This window comes from Podarcis bocagei, assembly GCF_964188305.1.
Source record: "Podarcis bocagei genome assembly, chromosome: 2".
NCBI lineage: Eukaryota > Metazoa > Chordata > Lepidosauria > Squamata > Lacertidae > Podarcis > Podarcis bocagei.
Window position 1 is genome coordinate 111058247 of NC_138126.1, and position 25159 is coordinate 111083405.

The 25159-nt window shown below is 46.1% G+C and overlaps 1 protein-coding gene and 1 long non-coding RNA gene across 2 annotated transcripts in view; one reads left to right on the forward strand and one right to left on the reverse strand.

Moving 5' to 3' along the window:
- Window positions 1-7906, forward strand: part of LOC308580260 — a 98010-nt gene extending 90104 nt beyond the window's left edge. The window contains exon 3 of the long non-coding RNA XR_014004760.1: window positions 6738-7906. This is a non-coding gene — a long non-coding RNA (uncharacterized lncRNA). The remainder of the gene's footprint in view (window positions 1-6737) is intronic.
- The window catches only part of ERBB3 (erb-b2 receptor tyrosine kinase 3), a 96069-nt gene that overhangs the window by 63878 nt on the left and 7032 nt on the right, over window positions 1-25159 (reverse strand). The gene's annotated exons all lie outside the window — the stretch shown is intronic.

Below are 25159 nucleotides of genomic sequence, written 5' to 3' on the forward strand. Positions count from 1 at the left end.
CGCCGCCGAGTACTTCACCAAGCCCCGCTCTCCTTCCTGCCTCGCTTTGCTGCCTCCTTCCCCCCCACCCCCAAAGCTTGGAGGTTCCCCGGCGCCGACCCGCAGGTTTGACCCCCTTCTCACACCTGTTTGCGCTCCTTGCACGGAATGGGGCGGATGGGGAGGAACGGGGCTCGCCGCTGCCTCCGCTCCCCCTCCCCCCCTCCGCCGGCGGTCCCGCGATTCTTGGCTTTTTGGCGGTTGGCACAGAAGGAAGGCAAGGGGGAGGGGAAAAAATTGAAAACTTTCACTTTCGTGCGTCCCTCCCGGCGTGACGCTGCGCGCTGACGTCACGGGGCTGTAATGGTGGTGTGCCGCGAGATTTTTTTCATCAAACAAGTGTGCCTTTGCCCAAAAAAGGTTGGGAAACACTGGTTTAGAGGAGAACCCAAGAGGTTCTCTGCTGCTTTTCAGTTGTTGATGTCTATATGCACTGAATGACTGCAGTCCTCCTATCTTCTGTCCCCATTCTATTTCTGTGACTAATGGCAGCTCTTCTTAAAATTATTTTTATTTTCGGTACCTCTAGCAGAGCCTCCAGACCTCTATTCACTGTCAGTGATTCAGTGTCTGTGTGCCACTGCTATGAACAGGGAGCGGGCAGCTGGCCACACAATGAATTGTGTGTCTACGCATATATGCGGTGTCTAAACTAAAATGCATAACCTTTCAGCAACTGAAGATGTGGTGTGATGGAGTAAATTTGAATAACACAGGGCTGCTAGTCAGGGTTGGGTGGCATTTTATAGTCTGCTAGAGCTGGTGGCACTGTGGTCTAAACCAGTGTTTCCCCACCTTTTTTGGGCAACGGCACACCTGTTTAATCAAAAAAATCTCGCGGCACACCACCATTACTGCCCCGTGACGTCAGCGCGCAGCGTCACGCCGGGAGGGACGCACGAAAGTGAAAGTTTTCACTTTTTTCCCCTCCCCCTTGCCGGGGAACCTCCAAGCTTTGGGGGTGGGGGTGGGGAGGCAGCAGAGCGAGGGACTGAGGGACGGCGGCAGCTGGGGCGGCGGCGGCTGTTGTGGTGGTGGCGGCGATAGCGGGCGGAGGAGGGGGCGGCGGCGGGAGTTGCTGCTGCTGTTGTTGCTGCTGCTGCCCGGACATGCCGGCCTCCTCCTCCTCCGCTGTCTCGCGCTCCTCCATTTGCACGCGCTGCCCCGCCGCTCGGCACCACCACCGCGGAGCCGCCCCCGGCTTGACGCGGATCCTCGCCGCCGCCGCCTCTCACCGCCCGACTTGCCCGCCTCCCTCCCACGGCACACCAGCCGATGTCTCACGGCACACTAGTGTGCCGCGGAACACCGGTTGGGAAACACTGCTCTAAACTAATGGAGACAATAGAGTTTTAGTGCATGGGTAGGCAAACTAAAGCCTGGGGGCTGGATCCAGCCCAATCGCCTTCTAAATCTGGCCCGTGGGCGGTCCAGGAATCAGTGTGTTTTTACATGAGTAGAATGTGTCCTTTTAATTAAAATGCATCTCTGGGTTATTTGTGGAGCACAGGAATTCGTTCATTATTTTTTTTCAAAATATAGTCCGGCCCCCCACAAGGTCTTAGGGACAGTGGACCGGCCCCCTGATGAAAAAGTTTGCTGACCCCTGTTTTAGTGCATTGCTATTTTATTTGCATCCCAAGGTTCCTCTCAGATGATCAAGACAATTTATTTGGGAGTTGTCCTATTGAATTCTCACATCCATTCAACCTGAGATATGCAGCTTCTCAAGGCTAGCATTATAGCATACCCTCCAACATTTTTCTAGTCAAAATAGGGACATCCTATTCCATCATCATAATCATTTTATTTATACCTTGTCCATCTAACTGGGTTGCCCCAGCCACTCTGATCGGCTTCCAATTCCAATACTTAATTCGTTCTGGGGGTCCGTGCACAACCTGAAAAGTCCGCAACAAGAGGCACCGCTTCTGCGCACACGCACGACGCGATAGATAGCTTCTGCACATGCGTGCACGGCAAAACCCAGAAGCATACACTTCTGGGTTTGCCATGCTCGCAACCCAAAAGTTACGTTACCCGAAGGTAATGTAACCTGAGGTACCACTGTATATAAAAACATAACAAAACATTTAATGTTTAAGAACTTCCCTAGACAGGGCTGCCCAGATGTCTTCTGCAGGTTGTATAGTTACCTATCTCCTTGGCTAAGGGGTCACACAACTCCATACCCTCCAACATTTCCCTGATGAAAATGGGGACATCCTAAGAAAAAGCTAGGATCAAATCAGAAACCAGGACGGCTTCTGTAAATTTGCGACTGTCCCTGGAAAATAGGGACACTTGGAGTGTCTGTTGTAGTTGAGCAGGGAGTTGAACCCAAACATCTCCAGACATGCTAACCATGACCATTAGAGAGTTGGGGGCAGGGGGAGAGAAGACCTAAAAGCAAGGACTGCTGCCTAACCCTAGATTTGGGTGGGAACTAATGGGGCTAAATTGCTTTTTAGCAGAAAATACCAGGGCCTAGGTCTTCCTGAGATTTTCGCTCAGAACTTTCAAAGCAGTTTTTGCTAGGTGAATGTTTGGGAGTAGTGGTACCCTTGGATACGGGTGCTGCAGAGTAAATAATTACCCACCTACTACATTCCTTTACAGATTAACACATAAGTAGACATGGCCCTGGTTCTAGCTGACCTGAAACAGAGCTGATATTTACACAGCCCCATAATTTGTCCATCATTCCAACTAATAACTTGTTGTCTCGGCACTGTTTTTGTTTCAAGTCCCAGCTAACCCTTCAAATGCCTGTTATTGACCAGCATAGCGTAGTTGCTAAGAGCAAGACTCACGAGCCAGGAAGTCTACAGCTAAAAAAATCTAAGAAATCATTTAAGGTGGCATTAGGCTAGCCATTTTGTTGCAGCTTCAGCCTCCTCATCCAGACCTTTCCCTGTGAGATATAAGAGGATACAGTAGTACCTCGGGTTACATACGCTTCAGGTTACATACACTTCAGGTTACAGACTCCAATAACCCAGAAATATTACCTCGGGTTAAGAACTTTGCTTCAGGATGAGAACAGAAATCGTGCTCCGGCGGCGCAGCGGCAGCAGGAGGCCCCATTAGCTAAAGTGGTGCTTCAGGTTAAGAAGTTTCAGGTTAAGAACAGACCTCCGGAACGAATTAAGTACTTAACCCGAGGTACCACTGTAATAATATTTGCAGAAGCGCTAGGCAGATTATTGTAAGGATGTGAAGAAGCCCTCTTAATTATGAATAAAATACTATGTAGTATTAACCACTACAACTACTGCCTTTCGCAAAGATACTATTATGAGTTTGAGAGGGAGGTAGGCTGCATGCCTGACCCCACCCCTCCTTCTAATTCCTGAATCCAGCATGGATTCAATTCCTGGGACAGCCAGGCCAGCTTCCTGGTGAGGCCTTCTAAGTATGGGCATTAAGGTAACAAAGGAACTGGCTCTGTGCCAGAAAACAAACAGGTGGGCCCTTCTCCCTCAACTCGCTGGTAATTAGAAAGACAAAGGCCAGAGTTAAGAGTTGAGTTATGTGAGCTAAAAGATGGAAGCTGGAAACAGGCTGGGAAGCCAGAGAGACAGAGCCATGTCTGATTTCTGTTGGAATCCATGGCTGTGGCTTATGGGCAAAGCAAGACCCACTTGCGATGTTGGTAAAGGTAAAGGGACCCCTGACCATTAGGTCCAGTCGTGACCGACTCTGGGATTGTGGCGCTCATCTTGCTTTACTGGCTGAGGGAGCCAGCATACACCTTCCAGGTCATGTGGCCAGCATGACTAAGCCGCTTCTGGCGAACCAGAGCAGAACACGGAAACGCCGTTTACCTTCCCGCCGGAGCGGTACCTATTTATCTACTTGCACTTTGAACTGCTAGGTGGGCAGGAGCAGGGACTGAGCAACAGGAGCTCACCCCGTCGCGGGGATTCGAACCACTGACCTTCTGATCAGCAAGTCCTAGGCTCTGTGGTTTAACCAACAGCGCCACCCACGTCCCAGCATGGGATGTTGTATATATGTGCAAATAAGCCATATAGCATAGATACCAGTCTCTGCTGTCCCTCATTCCAAAGGAAACTGAACCCTCGAATCTTGCACCGCTCAGAGATTGGGGTGGCATGCAACAATACGTTGCACAGTAAGGACTAGGTTTCTTGCAGCTGTAGGACGTGAGACAGTTGCTGCCCATCTGTAATTTGAAATATATATTGCTGTCTCAGAAAACGTAATTTGATAACCCTGAGATTTACAGTGGCGTTAATTTGTGCCTGTAAATATTAAGCACTGTAGCCATGGTGTGCAGACATACTCTTGCCTATGAATATTATTTTGTTGGAAATTCAAATAAATTCATCTGTGACATGAAAATTGCCCTGCATGTCTTTTTCATCTTCTGCTTCTCTGTGTTTAGGAGTGTCATATATGTTCAGTTTATCACATCACTACTAAACAGAGGCTGGGATCCAAATAAACTACTTTAGGCACGCCCAAGACTGGGGGCAGGCTCAGTGAGATTTTTTTGACTCTTAAAACAAAATAGGCTTTTAACAGCAGACTGCCCGGCTCCTCAGCCCTGCCGTATCACAAGCTGCATTTGAAATTCTCCAGTCAAAAGCTGCTTGTCACGTGTGTCGTGGGGAAGCTGCTGTATTGAGATCCACAAGTTCAAGATCCTTTTAGAGCTATGGAACTTGCTGCATGTTCATTTGAAAACATTCCGAATTGTGCTGTTTCCCCTTAAAAACAGGAGGCGGGATTCACCTAACCAGCTCCATCAGCCAAAGCCCTGCATTAGAACTTCCATGTGCACAATGGGGCTTTCGCCTCTCTCCTCCCACCCATCACCCCCAAAATAGGAGAACCCCCAGCAGAAGAGCACATGGGGGGTGTCAATCCACCTGGCAAGCTGAAATACTTGTGCAGAGAGGACATTCATCCTAATAATAATAATAATTTTTTATTTATACCCCACCCTTCCCGGTTCAGAAAACCGGGCTCAGGGCGGCTAACAACAAATTTAAAACACTTAATTGTGATACAACAAAAAACAGCATAAAATACAGTATAAAAACGTGAATAACAATAAATTCAAAGTTCTAAAATCAATTTAGGGGGAAATCCATCCAATAAACATTAGATGATCACCAGGGCTAGCTGGCTAAATTAGTCCTATTTGGGCCAGCAAGGAGGCCAGGGGAGAATTAGCTGTGGGATCCAGAGATGGTAATCTTCATAAAAAGGGGAGGGGAGGGAGGGAAGGAAGGGGAATAAAAGATCAGGCTAAATTAAAATTGAAAGCCAGGCGGAATAGCTCTGTCTTACAGGCCCTGCGGAAGGAGGTTAAATCCTGCAGGGCCCTGGTCTCATGGGACAGAGCATTCCACCAGGTTGGAGCCATCACTGAGAAGGCCCTGGCCCTGGTCCTAGAAGGATGTTGAATTCCACCCAGTCATTTCCTGCTTGACAGGGGGTTGGACTCGATGGCCCTTGTGGTCTCTTCCAACTCTATGATTCTATGATCACGCAGGCATACTGCACTACATTGGACTCAAGGGAACTCAGAGTCCCTTAGGGAGTTGGGCAGCAAAAGCCAACCTTCCTAATTTCCGACAACAGAAGAACAAACATAAGTCTCTTGTAGATATTCATTGTTAGTAGCTTGTATAGTTGCAAGTGCATCAGGATTGCATTTGGTGGAATGATTTTTTAAAAAAAGGAATTACAGGTACCACCATCCCAAAGGAGTAGAAAAGACTTTTTATGTATGGGACAAAAGCCGCTCGGGTGTTACTAGCCCAGAGATGGAAAGAAGACAAAGTCCCTACCAGAGAGGAATGGCAAATTAAGCTGGTGGACTATGCTGAAATGTCAAAGCTGACTGAAAAACTCAGGAACCAAGAGGACAAATAAAAAAGAATGGGAAAAACTTACATAAATTATCTAGGAGACCACTGTAAGCAGATGGAAACATTAGCAGCATTTTAATTTCACTTGTAATATAACAAATACCATGGATAATATGGATTGATATAAAATTTAGAGTATGGAATAATATGCAGTTTTAAATGTTGAGAATAGGATCCCATAGAGGGGTTGGGGGGAAGTCGCGAGATTCAGACTCAGTATATGAATATGTATTTGGATTGTTATAATTTTATATTTGTAAAAACTAATAAAAATGGTTTTTAAAAAAGGATTGCACTTGTTGGAATCCCCCCCAAAATAACAACAACAACACCCAGCATATGTTTTCCCATCTTTGAAGGACCCAACTCCACAACGCAAGACCTATTGTGCAACACTGTTGGAAGATGTGTGATCTCTGCTGTTAAATTTTGTTGCTTCATCAGTTTGTAAACCACCTTGCGTACAGCAATATGGAAAGGCAGCGCACAATTTAAAAGTGAAATGAAATGAAGTGAAACATAGTTAAGTCCCAAATGTTCATTCTGTGCCCTATGTTTTTCCACAGCAAGATCACTAGGCATGCTGTCCACATCCCCTGCCCATCATCTGCTGCCTGAGGCTGCTATTTCTCCTTCCCTAATCATGGGGCTAGCCCTATACAGTGATACCTCAGGTTACAGACGTTTCAGGTTACAGACGTTTCAGGTTACAGACTCTGCTAACCCAGAAATAGTACCTCAGGTTAATAACTTTACCTCAGGATGAGAACAGAAATCGCACGGCGGCGGCAGGAGGCCCCATTAGCTAAAGTGGTGCTTCAGGTTAAGAACAGTTTCAGGTTAAGAACAGACCTCCAGAACAAATTAAGTTCTTAACCCGAGGTACCACTGTACAGCTCACATATCCAGAGTCTTTGCATATGGCATGTTCATGGACCTAGGTCCCTTGACAGGTGGCTGTCAGGGGCAAAACTGAAGACTGATGTCCCCAAGTATTGATGTCCCCGCACACAAATACACTTCTTCAACCTTTGTTCTGACTACAGGCTGAGGTTGATACTTGCATGGATCTGTGATGGGCTGAGAACGGGCTTGGTAAATTCTTGCAACAGAAATGTTATTAATAACTTAATAGATCATTGCTGCATCTCAAAGCAGGCTAAATGAGTAAAATTGTTATATACAGCATATGGAAAAGTCTGGACTCTGTAATCTGTAGATGGAAATCTGAAAAACAAGGTTTCCTTTGTGCACATCAAGCCTCATCTGCCCCATGTTAACTGTGTGACGTTTCTTTGAATCATTCCGTTAATGTTGTGCATCTATTCTGGTCATTTTGAGCCATCTTGGAGTAGACCCAAATCAGGAAACTGCTATAGACATTATAGCCCCAAGCACATGCACCGATTTGGTTAGGAGCCTGTCCTTCATTTGTCCGGACAGAAAACTGAAGGAATTCATTCAGAGAATTTTTAGTCCAAGATTTGTAGCTGTTATCAGTTATAGAAACTTTCATAAAGAAAATGATGATGGAGAAACTTTAAGCTCTTGGATTTCTGCTTGCTGTTGTTAATGGCACAAGAGCTCTGCTGGAACAAATTAAGCAACCCTCACTTAAAATATATCCTATAATGTGGTCTTTTGAAAACACACACACACACACACAAGTTTCAACCCTATCAAGTAAACAAATACTTAAATAATATCTTCTATAAAACTCTGGCAGTCTCCTTGTGAAGTGTTTGCGAAATTTGCAAAGCAGAAAACAAATTCCAAATCTGACTTCACAATAATAAATTCCAAAAATCTATTTACTCGTCAAACCTTTATTAGGCATTATAATCCAAAAATCTATGCCGTGCATCTTTTAGCCCTGAACACTGCCGAAACACGGCAGTCTCATACAGAGAATAAAAACTGCAAACTCTTTACACAAGCCTTAGCTTGCAAGAGATTTTTTTTTAAAGAAAAAGGTCAAACTGGGAGCAAAACAAAGATAAGGAATAAACCCAGTATTTGACTCCTTCCCGTTTTGATCACCTTAAGGCTTCCCTGAAACATAAGGGAGGACCCGAATGTTATTTTTAACCTGCCACTGTAACATTTTTTACAAAACTTGAATTGCAGCTTCTGTTTCTGACCAATCCAATGGAAACTGGAAGGAGCTTTTCAGCAAGCTCATCAAAGCCAAACTAGGAAACTTCTGGGGAATGTGCCAAGACTTCAAGGACCTGTCATTCCACAAAAGGGCTTGTTGTAAAACCCACGGAGCTGCATGTCACTTTCATGGTCCATTCTGCACTGTGAAATCAATTTTCCTATTTACAATCCCAGCAGTCTTGGAAGGGTCAAACTGCGTTTAAACCTGTTCCACTCTGGAGGCCAAAAAAGATGCCATCCTGTAGTTCAAGACTTAATACTGGGGACTGGCATATTGCAGAGCACAGCATCTCATTGTTTTGTAATGCGTTCCTATGAACATTTACTCAAAAGTAAGATCCATTTTAGGGACACGAGTGGCACTGTGGGTTAAACCACAGAGCCTAGGACTTGCCGATCAGAAGGTCAGCGGTTCGAATCCCCAGGACGGGGTGAGCTCCCGTTGCTCAGTCCCTGCTCCTGCCAACCCAGTAGTTCGAAAGCATGTCATAGTGCAAGTAGATAAAGAGGTACCGCTCCGGCGGGAAGGTACCGGTAAACAGCGTTTCCGTGCGCTGCTCTGGTTTGCCAGAAGTGGCTTAGTCATGCTGGCCACATGACCCGGAAGCTGTACACCGGCTCCCTCGGCCAATAAAGCGAGATGAGCACCGCAACCCCAGAGTCGGCCACGACTGGACCTAATGGTCAGGGGTCCCTTTACTTTTACTTTTAAGATCCATTTTGTTCAGTGGGGCTTGCTGTCTGGTTAGATGTGTTTGGTATTCCATCTTTAAGTGACTTTAATCCCTGGCTTCCACAGTTTTGGAGGGCTGATTTTAATGCAAATTTAAATGGGAAAATATATGCAGAAATGCTGGAATTCAAAATCCATAGCCTGGATTCAACTATTCTGGCACACTAGCAGAACCGAGCACACGAGGCTTCTATTAGTGCAACTGACATATCTCGCTTTGCATATCATGAGTCTATCTCATATATCAGTTTCACCTTTTAAGTTGAATTACTGAAATAAATGAACTTTTCCACAATATTCTAATTTTCCAAGTTTCACCTGTAATTTAGGGAGGAAAAACCTTATACCAGAATTACAAGAAGAGCTTGGGAAAAGAGACTATTCATTAAGGTTTAAAAATTAAAAGGCAAATATGAAGAAGTCAATAAATATTATGATCCATGGCCTGAAGGCCAGTTCGTTATTTCCAAATGTTTGTGTTACCCTGGGAGAACAGAAGATCGGCAAAGCACACTGGCCTGAAGGAACTGATTGTGTGGGTTGTTGCTTTGTTGTTGTTGTTTTGGTTCAAAAGATTGAAACAGAAGGTTGGGGGAAATTGTTTTTGCCACCTATTTGGCCGACATGGATTCTTCATTTGACTAGATTCCAGCAGAGTGTCACATATTTCACTACAAAGAGGCTCCTGGGCCCCATGAGGTCTGGAACCTCAGCCGTATTGCACATGAAATTCAGACACACAGCAGGTGACTCATGAAAGATTTGATCATATCAAAAGCACCTGGAGGGAATTACAACATATCAGTACATATGGGTTGTACAATCGTCAAGCTTGCGAAAATATTGGAAGATGTAAGTTGCACAGTCTACAATTTTATGCTTTGCCCCACCAAGTAAAACTTTGCTTTTCCTTTCGTTTTCCTAAGTTTTGGAAAGGAAGTCAATCCTTTCAGTTTGAATGTTAGGCTCCAAATGTTCAAGGTCAATTTGCACCACCATTTCAACCTTTTATGGACACCTCCATGCGGCCCTGGGGGGATAACTGCTTTCCTCACATTCAATGGACCCCATCAGCTTCCTTTTGAACATTTCAAAAGGTGTGAAGAAGTCATTTGGACTAAGTATTCAGAGACAGTTTCCCACAGGAAAGAAGATATCCAATCAAGGGCTGAAAAGTCCCCAAGATTAAGTCATCAGCATTGTAAAAAGTCTATGGCAATCAACATCTAAATGACTCAACCATTTGCTCTTAACAGTCCACAGAGGCAGATGGTTGTAAATGCAGCTGTTTTCTTCCTCTTTAAAGGCTTCTATTAATATGGAAATAGGAAGAGGCCCGGCAGCAAGCACCAACACATCTATGTTACACAGTGGCAAAACCTATAAGAGATGCCACCACTTCTGCATGGGATCCCTGTCATTAAGCCAAAATCACCTCCAGGGGTCAGTATATAAGACGGCTGGCTGTAGCTCAGTAGCTACAGGTATATCTTGGATACACCCCTGTACACTCGAGGGTTAACCATCCAAAGCTGCTGCTGCCAGTCAGTGAGGACAATATGGAGATGGAGGAGTTTTGACTCAGTATAGAACAGCTTCCTATGTCTGGGCACCTAAAATGAAAGGGGGTCTTAAAGAATATGAGATAAACCCACCCTATGGTGACACTTTAGGAATCCTACCTGAATTTAATGTGGTGGTTAAGATGTATTATGGGGTAACTAATCTGCATTAATTCTGGACCTTTAGAGAAACATGTCTAAAGTAGCATGTATATAGTCCCTGCCTATATAAATAAGTTTCTGGCTGTGCCATTAAGATGAGCAACAACTGTTATAAAGTAAACATACAAAAATATTCATTATTTTTTTTAGTTTTTTTTAAAAAATCATGTTGCTATAATCTGTTACTTCCTAAGGCACCACCTGTCTCTTTGTTGTTGTCTTTGCTGCTTCAAACTAATTTTTTTAAAAAAGGTAAAGGACACCTGGACGGTTAAGTCCAGCCAAAGGCGACTATGGGGTGCGGTGCTCATCTCGCTTTTCAGGCCAAGGGAGCTGGCGTTTATCCAGAGATAGCTTTCCAGGTCATGTGGCCAGCATGACTAAACCGCTTTTGGCAAACGGAGGACGGTGATGGGTGCCAGAGTGCATGGAAATGCCGTTTACCTTCCCGCCGCAGCAGTACCTATTTGCACTGGCGTGCTTTCGAACTGCTAGGTTGGCAGATGCTGGGACAGAGCAACTCACCCCGTCGCACAGATTCGAACCGCCGACCTTCCAATCAGCAAGTCCAAGAGGCTCAGTGGTTTAGACCACCGTGCCACCCGCTCCCTGTAAACTAATACAGTGACCACCTCTGGAAAGAATGCCCGGGAAATTATGCCCAGCTTTCAGGGCCAATCTTTCTAAACTTCGGGCATGATATAATGTCATCATGATGGGAACTTGCCACACTGGTTTTCAATAAGAGTCCTTCACAGCGCATAGTTGCCTGATCAAGAACGTGGCCTGCTTTATAACTTATCTGTTGACTCTGTTGGTCAAGTTACTTAACCCACTTGATAAAGTATTGTCATTGGACATGACCCACGAACTAGATGTCAGTTAGGTGGCAGTACTGACAATGGCAAGAGAAGGAAGAGGGAGGTTCACTAATCACTGTCTGGGTTTAATTGCACCTTTCCCAATTAAAGTCCCTCTGTTCACATTTCAAGAGTACACCACACACACAAATTTTCTCACACACAACTCCTATTTTCTTTGCTCCACCTATACTTAGCAGCTAAGGAACTGGAACATTTTCAAAGGAGGGGGGGATTACTGATCAGATGCTTTTTGGAAACAGTAATTGGAGCTTGTTGCTGAGTAGCTTATAACATGAGTGTGATTTTACCTTTTTTTTTTTAAAGATCTCCTTTGGAGCCAACATTGTTGCTTTGTGTTTGTGCGTGTTGTTCTGTTCAAAGGGGCCATCACCCAGAAACTGATAAGGAAGTGAAAAGTCAGAAGAATGCAAAGCAGGTTGGAATAAGATTGACAGGAATGAAATATAGCACTGTAAGTAAAGCAGAAAGGCAGGCTTATGCACCATTACTAATCACTTCAAAAACCACACCTCTGCACCAGGTAAGACTGTCAGTACTGTAGTGCTATAGTTTGCTCATAGTTGGGGGCGGGGGATGAGGTGCAATGGGAGAAGTTCTTTTCCAAAAAGTAATATAGTCATTCATTCACTGTTTTAAAAAGCAGAACAGTGAGAATATAATAAAGTCATGGTTAGGAATAAAAGTTGTCTGAGTTCTCATGAATAAACAACCAAGGCAAATCTGAAGAACAGGAATACAGACGTAACCAGCCTCGGAACAGTTCAGTTCCTGATCAGGTTGCGCTGTGAGTAGCTTGTTCTTCCATGAGTACATGGTGCCACATTTCATAGAATGATAGAATTGTAAGATTGGAAGGGACCCCAAGGGTCATAGAGTCGAACCCTCTGAAATGCAGGAATCCTGCTCACAGCCAACACTGGGTGGCCTCGAACCACCAACCTTCTTGGTTAACAGCCAGGTGTTCTTAACCAACAGCACTCTGCCATATTGCTGCTCCCCACTAGCTTGTCTATAGCTGTTTTTATTTCCCAGTGGTCGGCTAAGTTCGCTGAAAGCCCCTGGTGTCAAATGATGGAACAGTAGCTCAAGCTGTCATATATTATCAGATGGAAGCTATTGGATCCTTCTGCTACGGGGTAGCAAAGGCATGTATGGAATACAGCTGATATCTGAGGCATGTCGCACGGATAGGCCCTGCTTGGGCGGGGGTAGGAGGAGAATTTATTTCACCAGGGAAGAACGGGGCAGAGAGAATTGCAGCTGGCTAGGAAGGCTTGTGTCCTTTCTGAAAGGTGGACAAGGGCACATGTCTTGGGGGAGGGAAGGGCAGAAAAACCAACAGGAAACATTACAAGATGTCTGCGATTCAAACGTTTCAGCTGTAATTCCAATTAGATCAGTGGGATGGAATTGCACACTCTCCCCTCCAATGACAACCCCACACATTTTTCCTCTGGGAAACCTTGCTGCATGGGGTTTCGCTAATGGCTCAGGGTCTCTTCTCAACTGACTGCCTTGTTTGGCCCTCTCTTGCACACCCAGATCACATTTGCTGGTGACTGCAAGCTGGGCTATGTATGGCAGCTGGTGGCAATAAGCAGTTTCTTCCTGAGATTGCCAGTTTTTGATTTGTGAAAAAGACACCCACCCAGTGGACCCTAGAGGACTCAAGGCAGAGAGCCAGCTCAGAAGGATTTAACAAGTTGAGGCCAGAGCCAGGCGCGACTCAGAAAACCATGCATTCAAAGCCTTTTGCACCCAAATACGATCGAGCACACAAAATTACAATTTGACCGGTCAGCCCCTTGGCTGCCAACACTGAGCATGTGCAACTTGCCTCCCTTGCGTGAGCCACAAGGAGATATCTGGATGCTCACCAGAGATCATTTCACTCATCTGGATGCCGTAACGTACCTGGGGTGGGGCGGGTTGCCCACGGGGGTGATTGGCGCAGTGATCCCTGCCCACGGAGGGTGATCAATGGCAATCCCTCCCCAGGAGGGTGATTGGCGCTTCGATCTGCGACAATCCATGCCCAGGAGGGCGATCAGCGCAGCGATCCCCGTCCAGGGGAGATTTTGTAAACCCTCCCCCCCAGAGATGACACTTGGGGCAGACAGCTCCTCCTTCCTATGCCCTGGCCTACCTCAGAGGGTGGTTGTTTGTGAGGATGAAATGAGGGGAGAAGAACTTTGTATGCCATCCTGAGCTTCCCGGAAGCAAGAAAGGATATATATTTAATGCAATAAATAAGATGAACGGAAAGTAAAATCGTACGATTCTGAGACTTGGAAGATGGAAAAGGGCGTCAAACCAGGTTGCCTAAGGGGCAAAACATTCCTGGGTCTTTGCTTCTCCCCATGACGGGCAGACACAGAACAAAACCCTCCTTCCTCTGATCTTTTCTGGACACCCCCGCCTTCCCTCCCACAGAAAGGAGGTGCATCCAACTTCTCTCATCGCCGTGGGTAGGTGTTCAAGCGATCTGCCTCCCATTCCCACAGACTTCCCCTGCGCTGCTAGAGAAGGCTGCTGGTGGGTGCATAGCAAAGGGGGCAGGAGCTTTTGAGTCACAGGCTGCCCCAGGGTCCCGACCCAGAGCCCCCTCCAATTAAATGGCTGTCATGGCTACACAATGGGGAGCCTTTATGCCCTTGCATGGAAAAGGCGTTGGGCTGGCTTTCATTCCTCGGCTGCAGCCCATTAGGGGCCTTACTATAATGCTTGCTTGTCAGAGCAGCGACTAGCTTGAAACAAAAGAGCTACAGAGACAGAAAGCACCATGTCCCAAGATTTAAAAAAGTAGAGGGGGCTGGAGGAGAGAGAGAAAGAAATCCATGTTCTCAGCAGGGAAGGCAGCCTCCCCGCTACTTTTAGTCCTCCTATGATTGAGAATCTGCAGAGAAGGCAGCCAGTGGGAGGCAGAGGACACCAGCAGATCTTCCAGGCGAATTGTTGCCTGGAGGTCCACACATAAGAAAACTCATTCAGATGCCAGCACCAAAACAGGCCTCTATATTCCCCCTTCCACTTGTTACTTATTTCTTTCAAAGGATTTATCGTCCCATTTTTTGAAAAGATGCTTCGTAAAGCAGCTCACGATAAATACATAGCCAAATACAAGATTTGAACCTCTGAAGGCTGTAAAGGCAGACTTCGGAATAATAGGTAACTCCTGGCTAAATCTCAGAAGAAAGCAGGGGGGACGACCTTTGCATAGCCCTCGCCTCTCCCCGTGATTAGCAGAAGGAAACAGTACATTTTGCAGAGTAAAATATGCAAATATATGCCGGTGTACAGTAATCTATAAAGGCAGTAGAGGTCATGGCCCTGAACTTGGGTAAACGTGGCCCAGAGTGCACACTCTGAGCTGATAACATCAGTAGAGAGCATCGATATTTGTACGGTATTTAAAAACTGGAAACCTCTTCACATTTAAAAATATTTGTATTGGTAATGTTTTCCAAACTACACCTGCAGCTCTGTTAAACATTTCCTACATTCCAATTGCTCTTAGCAGTTTCTGGATGAACCTCCCCCCCCTTTTTTTTCTAAGTCCCCCATGAGAAGCTATATATATATATGCATTCCTTTTCAGAGCTGGTATCTGCCCCATGAAACCAAGCACTCCACCATCAACATTCCTACACGCCCAACAACATGCATACACAATGCTTGCCGCTGGCTACAGACGGCTGCTCGGGCTTGTTTCCATTTTGGGGTTTGCTGTCCAGCCTTTTATCTCTCTCCTTCTGGGAAATGTCCTTGCCTTTGTCCCTCAGCCCTCCCCACCCCACCCCCATCCCAGACCACCACCATGGCCACCTTATTGTAAAACTAAAAAGGTGAGACAGAACATGACTCAGAGATAGCAAAATGAGCTGTCAAGCTTGGCTAAGCCATGTCTTTAAAAAAAGCGGGCAGAAGAAAGAAAGAAAGAGAAAGAAGGAAGGAAGGAAAGAAAGAAAGAAAGAAAGAAAGAAAGAAAGAAAGAAAGAAAGAAAGAAGTGGAATTCATTCAAATTAACAGGGATGTGTGTAGGGTTTTCTTTCTCCCTACTGCAAAGAGCTTCTTAGCAAAATGATTTCTTCAACCATGAAGGTGTAGAACCCCCCCCCAAAAAAATCCTCAGGGGTGCCACTACAGTGGAGGGGCGAACAACTCTCCCCACCTTGTTTCAAAGCTCTAAAAATTATCCCTCAGAAAAAATATATAAACATGTATAAAACTATAACCAATGCTCTTAAATGCATCGCTTTCTTTTCTTCCAAATTGAGCTTGAATATACCGCTCCGGCAGGAAGGTAAACGGCGTTTCCATGCACTGCTCTGGTTCGCCAGAAGCGGCTTAGTCATGCTGGCCACATGACCCAGAAGCTGTACGCTGGCTCCCTCGGCCAGTAAAGCGAGATGAGCGACGCAACCCCAGAGTCATCCACAACTGGACCTAATGGTCAGGGGTTCCTTTACCTTTTATACCTAAAAGAAAGCCTTTGAACCTTGCTATATGAATCTCGATGCACCCTCACTTACATTTGTTCTCCCACCCACCAAACCCCACTTGCCAACCCTGCTGCTGAAGCCTGAAATGGCGTTCCTGCCCACAACCAGCACTAGAAACTGATAAAGGATTCACTCACATTTAAAAGCATGTGGATTCCCTCCCAAAGAATCCTGGGAACTGTAGTTTGTTAAGGGTGGCAGGAACTGCAGTTTCAGTTCCCAGGATTCTCTGGGGAATTCCATGTGTTTTTAAAAGCATGGCGTGGGTGCGAACAGCTACGTAACAATGAAGGGGTGCTCAGGTTCAGCTCTGTAAAATTCGTCGAAAAATGTTGCTGTCATCAGCAGAGCACCACCAAACCAGTCCATTCAAACTCTTTCACCACTGCTGCCATCAGGGCAGGAGTTTGGGACAGAAGTCCAAAGTCATATCTAGGGAATGGGGAGAGGCAAACACAGCAGGGGTGGCGTACTGCATTTTAAACTAAATTAATTAATACATGTTGCCATCTAAACACCAGGGTGTGTGCGCTCCCACAAGGCCATTGGGTGCTATTCAACTAAATATTTATGCCAGCACAGGGATGAGCGCAGACCCTTCAAGTATCCCTATTTTCCAGGGACAGTCCTTGATTTAGAGAAGCCGTCCCAGATTCTGATTTGATCCCAGCATGTCCCACCTTTCCTTAGGACATCCCTATTTTCATCAGAGAGGCGTTTGAGGGTATGGTAGGACATACCTATATTCATAGGAGAAATATTGTAGGGTATGGGAATTCACACCCCTATTTTCATGGGAGAAATGTTGGAGGGTATGTTAGCGCTGGGGCAATGGGCCTCTCCCACACACACACCCCATACCACACCTAAATCTGCTCTGGAGCAGTGGGGGGAAACCGAGACCAGATTTAGGGGGTGTACAGGAGGAAAAGAGGGGGAGAATGTACTATTGAGCAAGGAGGCTTCCTTGCCTTGACAGAATGTTCTCTGCAGCTTTACAACCCATGAAGTTCAGAGTCCAAAACTCCCTCATTGCACTGCGGACTCTTAGGAAAAGTGTTAGAAACGAGCTAAATGGCACCTTAAACCTAGGTTGTGGGCACAACAACGGAATGTCTAGGTGCACTTTTTTTAATAATAAGAATACGAAGCTGAAAATGAACGAACCTCAGCTAAAATCTTATGTTCATTTTTCAGGTGGTCTAGTCCTTCCCCTGGCCACCCCCCTAATATTCTTAAGAGGGTATCTTCTCCAGTCTTCAGAGCTGGAAGTGGGGAGGCATAAAAAAGTCCTCCTTTCCTTCCACTCTGCAGTTTTAATCTGAAATCTTAGGTGCAGTACTGCGCCCAGTGCTCAGAAACTGTTCGCGCTACTGAAATTCCCTATCGCAAAATGTGTGTAGAACAATGGGAGTTTCGACCACTGCTTAAAGGTAAAGGTAAAGGGACCCCTGGCCATTAGGTCCAGTCGCGGACGACTCTGGGGTTGCAGCACTCATCTTGCTTTATTGGCCGAGGGAGCCGGCGTACAGCTTTCTGGTCATGACTAAGCCGCTTCTGGTGAACCAGAGCAGCACACGGAAGCACCGTTTACCTTCCCGCTGGAGTGGTACCTATTTATCTACTGCACTTGTGTGCTTTCGAACTGCTACGTCGGCAGGAGCAGGGACCGAGCAACAGGAGCTCATCCCGTTGTGGGGATTCGAACTGCCGACCTTCTGATCAGCAGGTCCTAGGCTTTGTGGTTTAACCCAGAGCGCCACCCATGTCCTAGGCAAAATGTGCCTAGAACAATGGGAGTTTCAATCACTGCTTAGGAGTGTACTATTCTCCTATAGGCAGAACTTGGGTGACTATGACAGAGAGTGGAAAGAAATGTACGGATGCAGTGCTCAAAGGAATCACATGCCTTCAAAAGGGATGGGTGGAAAGAGAGGAAGGGTTGACAGCTCTGTGGCAGTTGGAAGCAGCAGCCAGCCGTGGGAGAAGGATAGCATGCAGAGTAACACATCTCCACAAAGGGAGCCGACCTCTGATCCTTCTCTGCATACTTCTGCTTATAAATACTTCTCACTGCTGCCCTTCTGGAACGACAGCACAGAGCCCTAAACAAGTATAAACCTGAGTTCCACATTTCCAGCCTAGAAAGACAGGCAGAAAACAAAATAAAACCTAGCCGCCTTAAGCTCACCATTCAGCACGCAACCATCTATGGGTGTTCCTCTTCCCTCCCCATCTCTTTTTTCCTCTTGTGCCGTGCCTATTAGATTGTGGGTGCAGGGATTGCCTCATTTTAGGTACTTTTATACAGATTATTATTCACAATCATAAATGACCCATTCTCCTCCTTACACACTGCATGATTGTGGTTTGTGTAGGCTGAGTTCACAGCTCGAAAACAATCGGGAGTGTATTAAAACCAGGAGGAAGTTGGCTTCTATAGGAAGAGGAGAGAACAGAGCCCCCGGTTTTTACTAAAGCCCAGCTACTTCCCATCTTAAAAAGCTGGAGCTCAGGTTTCTATAAATCATCGGCTGCCAATTGTGTTCTCATACCTGGCCCTCGGCCATTTCCAACTGCCAGGGAACGTTGTCGGCCCCATTCACCCTTTTGCTTCCTGGTGCCAACTGGAGCCCTTGCCCATCATGACATCAGGGGAAAGGAGGACAATTGCCACACTTATCTGTGCGGATAGGATGCATCAGTGGCGTAGCATGGGTTGTCAGTACCCGGGGCAAGGCAAGTAATTTGCGCCCCGTAACCCGTGGATTTGCGCCCCCTAACCCTAACCCCCAGATGTTGCGCCCGGTGCGGCCGGCCCCCCCTGCACCTCCCACGCTACGCCACTGGGATGCATGCTACTGGTCCTGTGTATGGAGAAATCATGGTGGTGGAGGGAGCCATATATGCATTCAACAGGGCTTCATAGATCCATTAATTCAACCTTCACCAACCTAGTCCTCTCCAAATGTTTTAGACTACCATCCTCCCTAACCACTGGCTGTGCTGGCTTGGGCTGATAAGAATTGAAGTCTTTAAAAATACCTGGAGAAGAGGCTGATCTGGGTTTCAGATGCAGCACCTTGGAAATTCACAGTTCAGATCTTGCTCCCATAACCGCTCCTCTACATGCAGTTTAGGGATAATCCGTCTGAGCTACATTACAGGGCTGTTGTACAGATGACCGGAATAATGTGCATCAGGAACACTCAAAAGAGCTGCATAAACAGGAGCAGTAATACTATCTAACTTTTATATGTTATTATTATTTAATACTATTCTAATGGTCGTTGAATATTACTTTTTTGATATAGGTTGCCTGTTTTAAAGTTTTATTATCACATTTTTGTATTGCATTAGATTGTTATAAGATGTACATTTTTTGTTTCTTCAGCTTGTAAACCGCCTTGAGTATTGTAAGATAGAAAGATGGTATACAAATTAAAAAATGAAAATGATGATACCAACCCTGGCACACGGTTGCCCGCCACACAGAATTCAAAGTTCACAGTGGCTGCATTCAGGTGTACTGCAATACTAAGCCACAGTTTAGCTTTATGAGAACAAGCACAGTGAACCTCCCTCTCATATGCTCCTATCTTCCTCTCGTCCCCTGGCACAACCATGGGGAGATTGAAAGGTTCCATTTTAGGGTCACTGCGGTTTACGCGAAAGGCCAACATCTGGGGCCCTCCAGATGCTGCTGGACTACAAAACCCATCATCCCTGGCCATTGGCCTTATTGGTTAGGACTGATAGAAGCTGTAGTCCAACATCAGGGGGTTGGACGAGATGGGCCTTGTGATCCCTTCCAACTCTACTGTTCCATGATTCTATGTGGACTATCACTTCCTGCTCTATGGTTTTCCCCATACAGAAAATACAAAGCAAGGAGTGGTTGGGTGGTAACTCAGTATTTCCTCCTGTACCTTTGAGCGGGCCACTCAGCTGGGAGATGAGGCAGCAAGTGCCTTTCATCCACCTGTTTCCTGTACACAACACTTTTCCCTCCACCGGTTGGAGCGAGGAAGGTTATAATCCCATAACGTTGTAGTTGGGCTTTGATGAGACTATTTTGGAATAGACTTGTTAGCACCCGAAACAAACGTCCCCCTAAACTGTGTTCGAAGAGAGTGTGTCACAGTGATTGACAGGAGAACAGAGGTCAAATTCAGCCACTAAACTTACTAGATGGCCTTGGGTCAGCCACACTCCCATGATCTATTTATATCTCACAGGGTTGTTGTGAGGGTTTGTTTGTTTTGGGGTTGTTGTTTTTTTAAAAAGAGGCTTATGTCACCCTGTTCCTCAGAAAAACTGCAGGATGCAACTATAATAGTCCTGACGGTGGACTGATGGAATCTGTCTTGTCCTAAGTCATTCCTGAACTTCCACCATATTCCAAGCAGAGGTGCAGTGGTCCAAGGTTGCAGGGGGTCAAAGACCCATTACTAGAGTCCTAGCAGGTCCCTACATCCAGCATCCCAGAGCCACCCAATCAGCATGAAAAGGAAGCTGTTTAGCAACTAAGAAGCAGTCTTTGCACCCTTTGTGCTTATTGGAGTCAAGCAGAGTGAAAGGAGGCGAGTCGGGTAAAGATTGGCTCCTAGGGTCACTCTGAAGGAGGCACATGGCATGGGAAAGGAGTTGTTCTGTATGCTCCATAGCTAAGCATTTAGGAAGAATGAAAACTGAAGGTGTTTCAGTTTCAAGAGAATGGTGTGCATGTTCTGTTGCGTAACAAGGTAAACACAACTTAAGTCGCTCAGAAAAAAGCTATTGGAGCGTTCCAAAACATTTGCCCACGAACATGCACACAAAATAGCAGACCTAGCTGAAAGGCAGCGCAGAGAGATCTGCATTGAGCATTGCAATGCATACATCATTATCATCATCATCATCATCAAATTATATTTGAGAGAGGAAAAGGCTAAGGAGTAAACTCTACACAAATCCCCAAGACAGCTGGATGGCGCCTTGCACACCCTCCCTCCAGCAACTCCAGCAGCCAAGCTAGCGCCAAACGTATTGCTCTGCTTCCCTTTGGACCACACCAGCGAGGTCTCGTTATCTGGGCATCCCCAAAACCTCCATTCAACACTGCCCAGGCTTGCGCCCCACAGAGGTCACTTTTGGTGCTGCTAATACAGCGGTTTGACTTCACCCCCAGAGGCACGCTCCATTGTCTCTCGAGACAGACGGATGCCGGCAACCACAATTATAACACGACTGTACTGTATAATCTTGCATAATCTTAGAAGGGGGCTTGGCTTGAAGTGACCCTGCACTTCTGAACTGGACTGATTCCAAGGGAATATGCATGCTGTGAAGCTGCCTCTAGCAGAGCTTTATTTGTGCCTCTGCTGCTACAGCGCCTGTTCCAAAAGTGTATCCTCTGTCAGGAGGAGGCGTAGGAATGTAGAAGAAGGCAGGCTCTGAAAAGCCCCCCCCTTTTTTTTTTTTACAAGGGGCAATGTCAAAGTTGAAAAGCCTAAAATTAGTGCAGGCAGCTGCACTGGAAGCCACAGGTGCTTCTGTGTGGCTTTCCCTCTCTGCCCACTTCCTCCTCCCTCCTCTCTGCTCTTGGTAAGAAAGAAAGAGAAGAGCAACAATCATTCTGTCCCTCCAGGGTGTCCCTATCATCAGGAGCCTTCTTCATTTCAGTTGATTAAAATACTTAACTAAAAGTAGAAAGATTTTGACAGATTTTTTTTCTGAGCACTTGGGGCCAAAAGAAAGTAATTTAAAACAACTGCTGAGATATTTCGTTCCGAATCTGCTAGACAGAACCAGTCAGAGGAGGATGATAGTGGGTGTCCAGTCCCCCTACCCCATACTGTAAAATAAATCCATGGTGAGGGGTGAACTACAGTTCCCAGCATAAATATATAATAATACGAAGCTGTATAATTATTATTATTATTATTATTATTATTATTATTATTATTATTATTATTTATTTGTACCCCGCCCAAACTTCCCTGAACAGGGCTGCCTTAAGATGTCTTCTGAATGTCAGGTAGTTGTTTATCTCTTAGACATCTGATGGGAGGGCGTTCCACAGGGCGGGTGCCACTACCGAGAAGGCCCTCTGCCTGGTTCCCTGTAGCTTTGCTTCTTGCAATGAGGGAACCACCAGAAGGCCCTCGGCGCTGGACCTCAGCGTCCGGGCAGAACAATGGGGGTGGAGACGCTCCTTCAGGTATCCTTCCCTCAATTCAAAAACAACAACAACAATCCTCTTCTGTGGATAAGCTCCCTGTCCTAAAACCAACATCTGCCATAAGATTGCTTAAGTGGCGATTCCAAGAGCTATCCTGGTGTCTGTCCCCAACACCCATTCAAACTGCGGGGGATGAGCAACATTGTTTTTCTCTCTCTCAGTTGACTCAGTGCTCTGTTTGTGAAGACACCCTGTGCCTATCTGGCAGGAGAGGACACACGCCAGGTGTGGGCGGAGGCTGTGGCCACGATGCTTTTCAACACCCCTTGTTTGGATATTATCCCTCAAGTAGATCACCCCTCCAATACATCATCCCTCTTGCTTTGCTGCCACTCGGAGTTGCTTCATGGCTGGGCATCCACCCTTCCGATCTTCCCCTGCACACCTGGTTTTTCGCTTGCGGCTATTTACTCAGCAAGCACTACCTATTACGAAAGGTCCTCCCTCCACCCCCCCTCCTTTGGAGTGATTCAGATGGGAGGGACAATCCTGCCCAGCCCTGGCCATGCAAATCTCTGACAACATAAGCTGTGCATAGATGGAAGAGATTAGGGCACAGCCCCTTGGACCCAAAAGTTGCACCACAGGGAAATGGCTGCCTGCATTAGGAAACAGGAGCGCGTGAAAAGGAGAGCTCCTCCAAGGAATGACATTTTCAGTGCCAGGTGAGCCTCAACATCCCATAAGAACATCTGTGCCTTTTTGTGAGCATCTCTAGCTAAAGTGGAACAATCTCCCCCATCAATTTTGGACCACTTGCTTAAATACAGTGATGATTTTTCTACCAGGTTAAATTGGCTACGGACCCTGCAGGATTTATTTGCATTTCCCTGCATCAGGTGGCTTGGCCCAAACGCCTGAGCCAGCTGGAGCATCTATAAGTCATTTTCTGAATCTGTTGGGTACCCTTTTTTAAAACAATGATCCTTCACATTCCCCCCCCCCCCCAAGGAGCTCCATATGAAGCCAGCAACCAGAGTTTTCTAGATATGTGCTGGTCACACTCCTTTTTCTCAACTAGAAACTCTGTGGTCATCCAGCTAGAGTTCATGGGATTTTTGAAGAGCACATAAGTACCCTGTGTTGACTGACCCTGAGTATGCACAAGAAGTGCCTTGTTGGAAAAAGCCCAGCATTCTTCGCAAGAACCCCAGCGAGCAGCAAAACACTCAGTGCTCAAACAGAATTAGCTTGCAGACCATAATCCATGTTCTGTCCACCTTCATTCTACAGCATGCTTCAGTCAGCAGGGACCATTTTCATACACATTTGCAAGATGGATGCGGCCATGATACTCAGTGTCTCTGTTCATGCACAAAGTACCTTCCCCTCTCCATGGAGTAACCACAACCAATTTGGCACTAAAACTTGGTTCTGGGGCAAAACCTTATATTACAGTTAATCTACTATGGATTCCCTACATAGTCATGTTCCCACTGAAATGCCATGATTCCTGAATCCCCTCCATTTTCCTAGCACTTCGCAGTTTCCAAATTAATAATCATTGAGCAAGAGACTTAAGGGGTTTGGTCAAACCAGAAGCGAAGGTCCAGCAACAAAGAGTTCTTTTATCTCAAGAGCGGGAGGCAGGGACTGAACCAAGGGCTGGACAGATTCCAATCAGAAATAAATGTATCAGAGAAATAGGCTCCATTGTTTGGTCCCTGCCCCGTTATCATTTGTATCTCAGCCCCACAGATGTTTATCCCCCTGACAATACAGGCTGTCCTTCTTCCATCCACAGGCACACACACAAATAACATGCATGAAACCCTAAAGTTACAATACACTCACACACTAGTTTCTCTTTCCAAACTCCCAGATTTTTGTGAAGCAAATGCAATCGGAGGTACAGTCAGTGATGGGCAACCTGTAGCCCTCCAGATTATGCTAAACTGCAATTCCCATCATCCCTGACCTATTTGCCATGCTGGTTATGACTGATGGGAGTTGGAGACCTTCAACAACTGGAGAGTCGGGGGTTTCCCAATCCCTGGTGTAGACAATAAAAGCAATCACAGTCTACGTGAGTAGAGTGTCGAGTGTAGATGCAAGAATCCAAGACTCAAATCCCTGCTTAGCTAGGAAGTTCGCTGCTGACATGACTGCCTCTTAGCCATAACCTACCCCACAGGGCTCTTGAAAAGGTTAAATTAAATAGCTCAGTGTAAGCCACCCTACAGTCGTGGATAAATGTGACAAATAATGGTCTTGGTGTGGCTCAGTGTTAGAAACTGGGGTAGAACAGCTAGGAGCCAAATGGCTTCTGGGACCTGGGTTGTAGGCGCCAAAACAGAATGTCTAGTCGCCACGGGACGGGGAAGGGGGTCGGCAACACTATTTATTTATTATTTTGATAAGCATGAATTAATATTAACAATGTGTTACTTATGAGAATTGCATATCACATTTAATGCATGCTTAATTTTGTGTTTACAATAAAAATATTGGTACCATACATCAGGTTTTCAAAACATTCTTTACTGTTAAACTCCTTAACATATAGTCTATCCTTAACATATACTTTTCAAAGCACATACATTTCAGTAATCCTTGAGTGTCAGCCAGGCACAAAAAATGGCAACCCGACTTTTTGAGATGCTCGCAAATGGAGAACCTTTAGACACAAAATGTGCCTGGCGCCCGGCTTCTAAGAGTTTTGCCCTCCCTTCCTTTATGACACGTGCCCTCTCAACTCATCCAGTCTGCTGGAGGAGATGGTGCTCTGCAGGCACTTTGGCACAAGGCACCTCTTTTGCTCTGGCACCCTTTTTGTGGCATCCTACTGTCTGACTTTCATTCCAGCTTAATCTGCAGGGAGGCCAATTTGTGGCTAATGCCACATGAAGGCACATGAAGGCAGGGTGGACCTGGACTGATGATGTCCCGGTCCCTCCCAACCCTAAGATACAATTATTTTCTCTGCAGCCTAGAAAATACACACACACACACACACACACACACACACAGAGAGAGAGAGAGAGAGA